Here is a 10,369-nt window from a genome sequence, read left to right as displayed (position 1 = left end):
AATGGCAAATAATGAAAAACTTTTATCCATTTTTATTGTTATACACAAGACCTTTTTTTCTTGAGTTAGAAAACAATTTCCAGCTAGTAATAAGTTATTTCTGCCTGTTTATATTCCAGTGAGGATTATTTCCCATTAGTTTTGTAGACATGACACATTTCCCCCCAAGTAATCAATAGAATACCTAGGCAACATTGAATATCTCCACATATGGAAAATGACACTGAGAAATGTTTTGATATCCCTAAGTTCACTCAACAATTTGGCAGATGATGAATATATGGCCAAGAAATTTAGAGTTTAATCTAAAGTGTTTGAATTATTATAAAGAATTATACATGTTACCATTTAAAGAGCAGGAGAAATATATTTTAAATGAAATGGAAAATAAGATACGTTATGTTCATGTCTATCATTTGAATGCAGCTTGGGAACGATAAATAAAATAAACAAAACTGGTCATGTCAATCAATACAACTCTTGGTGAATTTGTGTTCACATCACAAATTATACTTATTGGTATACCAGATTATCCAAAGACAGAACGAGCCATGGAAATGGAACTCTCCTTTTGTCACTCTGAGTAGCAATCTCAACTGCCTCTCCCTACTTACGTTCTTTATTTTTATTCTTTTCTCTCTCTGTCCCACTCTTCCTTCCATCAATTTTTCTAAGAATATTTACAATTTCTAAAATATCTCAAATAACAGAGAAAATTATTACTGAATAATATATATAGACTTAATAAATTATTGTTGAATTAATATGTTATTGTGCTGAACTAGAGTATGTTGTATTACAAATACTCTATACCTCTTCCCCCAAATTTAAGAGGGGATAATTTTTTAAACTCAGGATTCAAGACTTTCATAACCATATGCCATTGCTATATAAGAGATGGTAGGATGAAAAATGTGTTGCAGAAATAAACAAAGATGATATCAAGGAACCCGGGAGGGGGAGGAAACTAACAGTGTTGTGGGTATGAAGTCAGTAAAATCACATCATGAAAACTTTTTCTAATTACCATTATATTTAACCTCTTTAGAATCAAGTTGCATGGGGCAATATAACATCATTTGTCCAGTACAGGTAAATGCAAATGAAGTATAGTGCTTTTAGTAGAACTTAGACACAACCTTGAAGATCAGATGACTCATGAGAGATGGATGAATCACAAATTTGCTGGGTGAATTAAGGCCCTGACCTTGTATTTTTGAGAGGGAGACTGAAGGGTAAATCTTCTATTATGACATGAATTTTTAAAACTCTGTGTTCTACTTTTAATAAACTTCAGAAAAAATAATGAAAATTCATCAAATATTTTCAAGATCCATGTGTTTTAATACTCTCGCAAAAAGAAAATGTACAGTTATGACTGTGCAGTTAGAGAGAAAAATAAAGAATTTTTTAAATCTAGATATCATCATTACTTCTTTCAATTCAGATTTTCAGAACATATCTATAGAACATAGCTATATTATCATTACACTGCTTACCATATTCTTTGGATTTTGTCAAATGAATCTGACTGTAGTAAGATATTTTGGTCAAGTAGTGAAGGGAGTCAGTATAGTTTTAATTGCATAGTTTTCCTTTAGATGCCTGAACTAGTTCTTATAGATAATGGGAGTCAGACATACAGGGGTATTTTACAAATTTCTTGTGTTTTGGGGAATGCCTAATTAAAATTGCAAGATCAGTTCTTTAAAGTGATACAAAGGAAGTTCTTGGAGGAAGGAGACAGAGATTAGAGGATAGATCGACACAGGCAATGAGCCTGAGAACAGCTTGGATAATGTTAGAAACTGAATGGAAAGAAGGTGGGTAGCAGCGGAAGAAATATCACCTGTGGCATAACTAGGATGAGTTCCTACATGAAACATGCTGATAATTCTTAGGCTTTTGAGGTGTGGGGACAGGCTTGCTCAGAGAAGGGCTGCAGGGGACCGGCCTAGTGTCCCACAATGCTTTTCAAACTTGAATTTGGCAAATACAGGCCTCAGTGTCCAAGAGAATCTAATGTGGTGAAAAGGATGTGGCGTTGGAATTGCAAGAGACAGACATCACTCGAATGAGCAATCAGTATATTTACACTGTGATCCCTTCAATTGACAAGGGAGACAGTGCAATTGATCTTCATATCCCTTCTCTAGTGTATTTTAAAAAGCATTACAAATGGTCTAGTATACTAGGACTTTGTTCCTATAGAATATTAAATCACAAGTCAGGTTGAACTTAGGCGGAATCCCAGTTGTATGGCCTGAACATAGAGGAATGTCTTAGTCTGTTTGGGCTGCTATAACAAAACACTGTAGACTGGGTGACTTATAAACAATAGAAATTTATTTCTCAAGTTCTTGGGGAGTCCAAGATCAAGATTCAGGCAAATCTAATGCATGGTGAGGTCCTTCTCCCTGGTTCACCATCTTGCTGTGTTCTGCATGGTGGAAGTGGGGAGGGAGTTCTCTTGGTCCTGTTTCTTAATGGCACTAACTTCATTCATGAGGGCTGAGCCCTCAGGACCTAATCACCTCCCAAAAGTCACACCTCCTAATGCCATCCCTTTTTTTTTTTTTTTTTTTTTTTTTTTGCGGTACGCGGGCCTCTCACTGTTGTGGCCTCTCCGATTGCGGAGCACAGGCTCCGGACGCGCAGGCCCAGCAGCCATGGCTCACGGGCCCAGCCGCTCCACAGCATGTGGGATCCTCCCAGACCGGGGCACGAACCCGTGTCCTCTGCATCGGCAGGCGGACTCTCAACCACTGCGCCACCAGGGAAGCCCCCTAATACCATCACTTTTAAGGGTCAGGATTTCAAAATACAAATTTGAGGGTGTCAGCTTAAAGAAAAACACACAACACAATAAATGTGAGTTTAGGTTTTATTCAGGGTCTTGCTGAGGACTACAGCCTGGGACAGCTACTCAGCTCTGAGGAAACTGCTGTGAAGAGGTAGGGGAGAAGTCAGTTTCTATATGATTTTTGGCTAGGAAATATGTACAGTCAAGCATACATCATGGTAAAAGATTGCTGGTAATCACAAAGGACAGATACCTCAAGTTAATGATTTTAGTGCTTTTTCTATGTATGGGAAGATGCAAGAATCTGGGTTCATTAAAATTCTTCCTGTGATATACATTTAACTCTCTAAGGGGCCTGCTTTTCCAAAGCACAGAGTACCTCATCCTGTTACTGTCTTAGTTTCTGCTCAGAGTGCACTGTTGGTCAGTGACTGCAGTGGGTTATGACTTAACCCTTGTAGAACTGGGTGGTGAGCAATGCTCTTTGTTCTTCTTTGTTCATGGGGGGCAGGGGCGGGGGCGGGGGCTGGGTGGTGGAACACAAACATTCAGATTATAGTAAGGAAGGTGTGAGTGTTTATTCTGGAGACACAAGAGCCCAGGTCTGTGATAGGAAGGAAAATTCCACTATAAATTACTTTGGTTTTTCAGTTAAGTGAGAAGAATTTCTGGGCTAGGTGGTAACCAAAGAACCAACAGTACAATGAGGCCTCTCTTAGCCACTGTGCAGCTGTGATGATGTGTTATGAAATGAAATTCCCCAAAGCCAAAAGAATATCATCTAAAGCAAAAACCAAGTTTAGTCAATTAATGAGCCTAATACAAAAGAGATCCATCTGTAAAGCGAGTACTGTAGTCTGAAAACAAAGCAAAATACAAATGAGTACCAGCCAAATAGTCAATATAGTTAAAGGTGACAGGAGTGGATAGTGGGTGTACATATTTTCTCAGCTAACGAACAACCAATTTTTATTTGGCCATTATTATGGTTAGAGCTTAGGTGTATAGAACAATTAAAATGGTCAGATTTTGATCATTTTGGATTTTTCATCAAGCTTGCTTGTTATCGGCATCATTGATTCAAGATGAGAAGGGCTGATCTATGTTCCTTGGAAATTGTGAAGAAACTAATAAGGTTTTCTTACATTCCACTTAGCATAGACTTCTCAGCTCTCAGCATAAACACCCTCCTCCCCCAAAAAAAGTACAAGAAAAGACTTTGGTTTGAATTTCATTTCAGTTCAGTTCTTTTACTATCTCATACCTTAGAAGAATTAATCACTTTAATGAGGGAAGAATTACACAGAGCATTAAATAAATATTACATAGATGAATATCAGTTTCAGACATACATCACTATTGGAAGTCTTCAATGGTTCAGTTAAGTAACCAGTCATGTTTGATTTCTCGAGGTCATAGCTGAGTGTGTTGTATTAACCAAGGAGAGGTTCAGATAAAAGTAGGGTTGGATGTGGTGAATTGTTTCACTTATTTAAAGTAACTAAAGACAATATAAGAATTATGTCAGCTGGACAGTGGGTAGGTTTTAGAAGTAGAAAGTCGAGAACACTTGACTGTAGAGTTTTATTACAAAGGCGCTATCAAAAGGGAGATATATTGTCCTATTGTCCCATATTCTATGGGGCTATATGCATTTCTGAATAAGATACTCCTGAGGGTACTTAACATAATTTTATTTGGGACTAAACACAGGTTTGAAAGGAAAGTTTAAATCAAGCATGTAGCTTAGTACTATAATATGGTTCACAGTAAAATATTCTATCCAAGTTGGATATTCTATCCAAGGGCTTGGTTAAAGCCATAATTTTTAATTTTACAACTGGTAAAACTGAGTGGAGTTAATTATTTTTAAAACCTTAGGCATTCAATCTTTTATCATCATCGTGCAGATTGAAGTGCTTGAGGGAACCTGAAACCAGAGTCTTCTGAGGAATACAAGATGAAGAGAAACATTTTGTTAAGTTGAAGCTTAAATTTCCAAGGTAACAACTAGTACTATGCATTTAATTGTACTCTCTCCTAATTCAAATACTCTTAGGAAGTAAGTTTCTCGCTGCATATAATTATGTATGTTAAATACACCTTGGGAACATAATGTTAATTCTCTGAACCAGGGCATAACTGTTTATCTTCATTAGTTGTGTTTGGTCCAAGCAAATGGTTGGACATTCTCAGCTTGCTTGCATAAGATTTATCACTCAATCAATATGCTCTCCAAAGAATTTATCAAATTATATAGTTTGAATTGTGGAATTATACAGGCGCTTTACTTCAGCTATTTTGCCATTGTCAAAATCCAACCTCAGAATAGTTTGGCTAAAGGAAGCCAATGATTATAAATTATTTTCCTTGAAATCTGAATGTTTCATTTCCACATTTGGTATTGGGGAGCTGCAGTTCTTAATATAGGTCCATGGGCCTGTCACCGACCTGGGTTTTTGTACTCTTTAATCAATAGAAATTGATTACGAGGACAGAGGAGAAATTCAGGCAAGGCTTTATTGGGACTCGTGCTGCAGCAGGGTGGAGCAAAAACAAGTAACAGTTTCCCTTTCGTGCTCTCCGGTTAGGGGGGCCTAGCTGGTTCCTTAAATGGGGTGAGGGTTGGGGCAGATCAGTGATTAGGGCCGTAGGGGTGGCTTAGGTGATCTGCCCACCCTCTTGGTGGTGCTGTGTGCAGGGATCATGCATGGTGCCTGCTTTTGCTCCCTGCACCTCAGCAGTGTCAGTTGGGTTTTGGCCTTTTTGTATCTTGCTCATAATTTGCCCCAACTGTTCACATGTGCAGTTATTTTTAGTGCCTTATAGTTTCTTTGTATTCCGCTGCTGGAGGAGACGTTTGTCCATGTGCAAGCACTGTAGTAAAGGGTCCCAGGTCCCAGGTCCCAGCCTGCCTCAGGCCTATGAAAATACAGGAAATATTTATATTTGCATTCAATATTTTATGAATAAATGAAACTGTATTATCTAGAGAAAAGATTCAAAATTTTCATGAGATATTCAAAGAGATCTGTGAACCAAAAATTGATAAGAACACCTTACTTACAGCAAATGACCAATTTTCATCTCAAGTATTGCTTCTAACTGAAATTTAAGTAACAGTATTCAAAGTATGAGTGAGTTAAAGAAATAAAGACTACTTGGAGAGAGTTTCATTCATTTAAAAGTTCTCAGTAATCCTGCCTTAAGCATAATCTCCAAACAGGTGTCATTCTGAGAGATAAGAAGAACATTCGGGTGCCCATGACAGCCTTGATTTGTGCTCCCTCAACTGAGGTGCCTAGTTTACTCCTTCACATGGAAGTTCACCATCGCAGAGTATTCTTAGTTTTACAACTGCTACATGGCTTCCATGTGGCAGCTCTGGAGAGTCGTCATCCAATTGTACTGAAATGAAGGTTACAACAATTTCTCTTGTGACTTTCCCAGCAACCTACACCATTCTGTCAGTCAGACAGTATAGCAGCATAATGACCCCATCCTCGAAGGCCACTTGATAAGTCCACATGAGACAGCCTAAGAGGGTATGATTATGCCATTTTTTTCCAGCATACGCGTGTTTATTCATTGCTTTAAATCATCGTGTGTGTATTTGAAGCTCTTTCCAAGTACTCCTTTACATCTGCCTAGTAATTAGGATAGGATCAGCTGAGATGTCCCTGCTTCTGCTCCTCCGATTTTAAATGGAGATAAACAAAGGTGGATGTATTCCTGTGAGAGCTGTGCTTTCAGGAGAGTCTTTGCTGTTTCAAACTGACATGAAAATGAGGCTGCATCTTTCAGTCTGTTTTATTCCAGCTAGTAGAGTCTTTCTTGATTTCTTTTGTGAGTTCACTGTTATAATGTGCTTGATTTGTATATTTTGAACTATATCTTATAAATGACCTTTTAATTTCTGCTTTAAAGGAAAATAGAGAAATCTTCGTGGGGTTAAATGAATTTTTGGAAGCTATTTTGGTTCAGCATTAAAAATCAGGAGGGATGCTTATTTCTCATTTCTCAAAATGAATGTTACCAGTAGGACTGGTAGTGAGTGAATTGGGAGTAAGATATTATCATTTTGCTCCATGAAGAAGAAACAGGGAAAAAGGGGATAATATAATGGTCATACTAGGGAAAAGAGATGGGTCCTTGGGGACATGAGCTCTCTCTGATATCTTCTACGTTTATGATTCTGTCTACATAAAATCATGACAACTCAATGGGAATAAATTATTAGTCAATATTCTGATCAGATTGCATACATCATATCAAAATATAAAGTTGACTTTCCCCCCATACTCCCAATTATCTTTTCTTTTCACATACTGCTTTATCAATAAAAATTACCAGCACCAATACATATGATATTGAGTTTATATTTTATAAATCAGAGACACTTCACTGATTTTCTTTGGATTATATTTACAAATAGAAAAATATGTGCATGTATTAGAGAGGTGGTTCAAATGGGTTAAAATTGATTTGAACCTGGTACTTTAGGATTAACACAGTTTTTCTTAGCAGCCAAGAAGGAATTCTGCCTGCTACTTTGGCTATGTAGCAATCTATTTAGTTTACTCATTTTGAGATTTTTGATCATCAGGTTTTTTTTGGCGGGGGTGGAATGTGGAGGAGAGTCATATAAACAGACATAAACATATTCTGAACTGCTGTGATCTATGGACATTTATAATATACATTGAGTCTTTTGTAATCTCAAAAATGACAAAATACCAGTTTTTCTGAAAGTGGGACAAATGGTTAAAAATATTTTTTATGTATAGGAATGGGAAAAATGGCTAAGGAAGAAAAGATAATGTGGAAAATTAAATCTACAAATATTTGCTTCTATGGTTTTCTGATTTGCTTAGTGAGTCAGTAATAGTTACACTCTTTTCCATTTGTTAAAATTCCAATGAAGAGTAAAAAGGAGAGACTAGATTTGAAACAAAACAATGACAAAACAAAACAAAACAAACAAACAAAAAGATTTAAATAGACTGAAATTGACAGAAACCTGAGTCCAACTAGAAATAAGCTACAAAGTAACTTAGAAAAGAGAGTACACAGAAAAGAAGGGAAGCCACCATCAGGTACCCATGGAAAGACTTCCCACTTTGTACATATCCTGTCTCTGAAAAGATCAATCCATTGCCTTCAAATGTGCACCAATCTTTTTTTCTTTTCTTCCTTGAGCAGTAAATGTGTAATGAAAGAAATTACCTCCAACAACTGCACAAATAATATGCTGAAGTAATTAATCCCAATAAAGCTATTTTTTTTGGCCAGGTTAGGTTAAAGACAATTTTCTGTTAATGGCCGAAGTTCAGAAGAAATAAGTAACGAGAGAAAATATTTATTTTTTAATCATAAATCAGCATTTGAATCTGAAAAATAACTCAATAATTCAATGTTCCTACAAACGGCAGTGTGGAGGGAGGGCGTATGTAGTTGAAGCACATGCAAGGAAGTGAGGACTTGGTGACTATAAAGACACTGGCACCATTAATTTTTAGTGCTAAATTTGATTTTCATATTAATTGAATTAAAGTTGTGAAATTTAGGCTTTGTGTGTTTACAATTGTGGCATTGGAAATTCATGTTTGGGGTCAACATTGGTGGATGAATGTAGTTATACTTTCTGTTGACATAACAGATTTTTAGTGTTGTGGCATAATTAAGTGTACTACATATCAAATAAAATCTTTTTATCTATTCCCCTGATAATAATAAAGTAAATCTTATATAAAAGTTTCCTTTATTTAATAGCTAAGTGCTTTGTCTCCCAGTATGTAACACATTTATAAAGCATTGTAGAATTTAACATTTTTAACCAAACTCACTATATAAAAGTACCAAAAAATGTAGTAATACAGACTACTATAATTCTACCTTTTCCGTGTGTGTGTGTGTGTGTCTGTGTGTGTGATTATAGGAGTGTGCTTCCCTTTTGGAATTGTTCTTCTGGACAATACAATCCATGAAGTCCTAATGGGAACCCAGGAACAGCAATGATTTATGGCTTTATATCACTCTTGGGCATACACATCAATATGAAACACCTACAAATTATATTGTATGTTGTAAAAAGCCATAACTTGTCAATCTTCTTGTATATTATAACCATTAAATGCTTTTGTACCTAACTGCAAGTGTGATTTTCTATAGTTCCATTACATATTCTCTCATTAATAATTTCAGCATCTGCTGAATGGAGAACTGTAGATGTAGTGGCTGATTAGGTAGCACAGTTGCCTTAAAGCTGCAAAGTCAGAGATTAAACTACTTTCCAGTGAAAATATAACGAACTACCAGCCAACAACTTTGTCAGTGGACATTTCTGAGTAACAATTAAACCGGGTTGCCTTTTTCATTTACCTTGTTTATATTTACATAATAGAAATCAGTGAAAATTCATCTAAACAGAGAATGTTAACTTCCAATCAGTGAGACTAAGTCTTGGAGGAAAAAGCTTGTAACTTTTCTGTAGGTAATCATGTTCAAAATTAGTACATGATTTTCAAACACATAAATGTTCTCTTTCTTTAGCCTTTGAACTATGATAGAAAATCTCTACTTGAAAACCTTTCAAACACTTTCAGAATCTTTATATTAGTATGACAGAATATAAATAAAAAGTCGGCCAGATATTCAGATGCCTGGCCATAAATGGTCAATGGCTTTTCAAAGATTTATCTGGTTATATTTGCATTGAACAGTATCTCACAAAATGAAAACAAACAAACAAACAAAAACTCTCATGTACATCTTACCTTAAAATACTCCAGAAAACTAGGTTCTATTATTTAGGACTCACACTTAACATGAAGCTTAACTTTAACATATTTTTTCCTTTTTAAATCTACTACCCACTTCCTGTGTTTCTGGCAATAAATATCACCAATATAAAAATTATAACAAACATCATGGAAATTAAATTCAAATGAGTCAAAGAATTTTCTTTTTCTAGTTTTCTTTCTATTCCCTGTGTAATATCAATCTTTCCCCTGAAGAGGAGTTCAGCATTGCTACATTTAGCAAGGATTTGAAAGCTTTCTTAGTCTTGCCACACTTTTTTTTTTTTGAAGGGAAATTTATTTTATTTTATTTTATTTTTGAAATGAAACCTACATTTATATTTATTTGTATATTTTAAACTTACTTTTTTAACACCTTTCTTGGAGTATAATTGCTTTACAATGGTGTGTTAGTTTCTGCTTTATAACAAAGTGAATCAGCTATACATATACATATATCCCCGTATCTCTTCCCTCTTGCGTCTCCCTCCCTCCCACCCTGCCTATCCCACCCCTCCAGGTGGTCACAAAGCACCAAGCTGATCTCCCTGTGCTATGAGACTGTTTCCCACTAGCTATCGATTTTACATTTGGTAGAGTATATATGTCCATGCCACTCTCTCACTTTGTCCCAGCTTACCCTTCCCCCTTCCCGTGTCCTCAAGTCCGTTCTCTAGTAGGTCTGCATCTTTATTCATGTCCTGTCCCTAGGTCCTTCATAACAATTTTTTTTTTACATTCCATATATATGTGTTAGAATACGGTA

Source organism: Monodon monoceros, unplaced genomic scaffold, assembly GCF_005190385.1.
Source record: "Monodon monoceros isolate NGI ecotype Baffin Bay Population unplaced genomic scaffold, NGI_Narwhal_1 Super_Scaffold_22, whole genome shotgun sequence".
In the NCBI taxonomy this organism is placed as follows: Eukaryota; Metazoa; Chordata; class Mammalia; order Artiodactyla; family Monodontidae; genus Monodon; species Monodon monoceros.
This window is presented reverse-complemented; position numbering follows the sequence as displayed.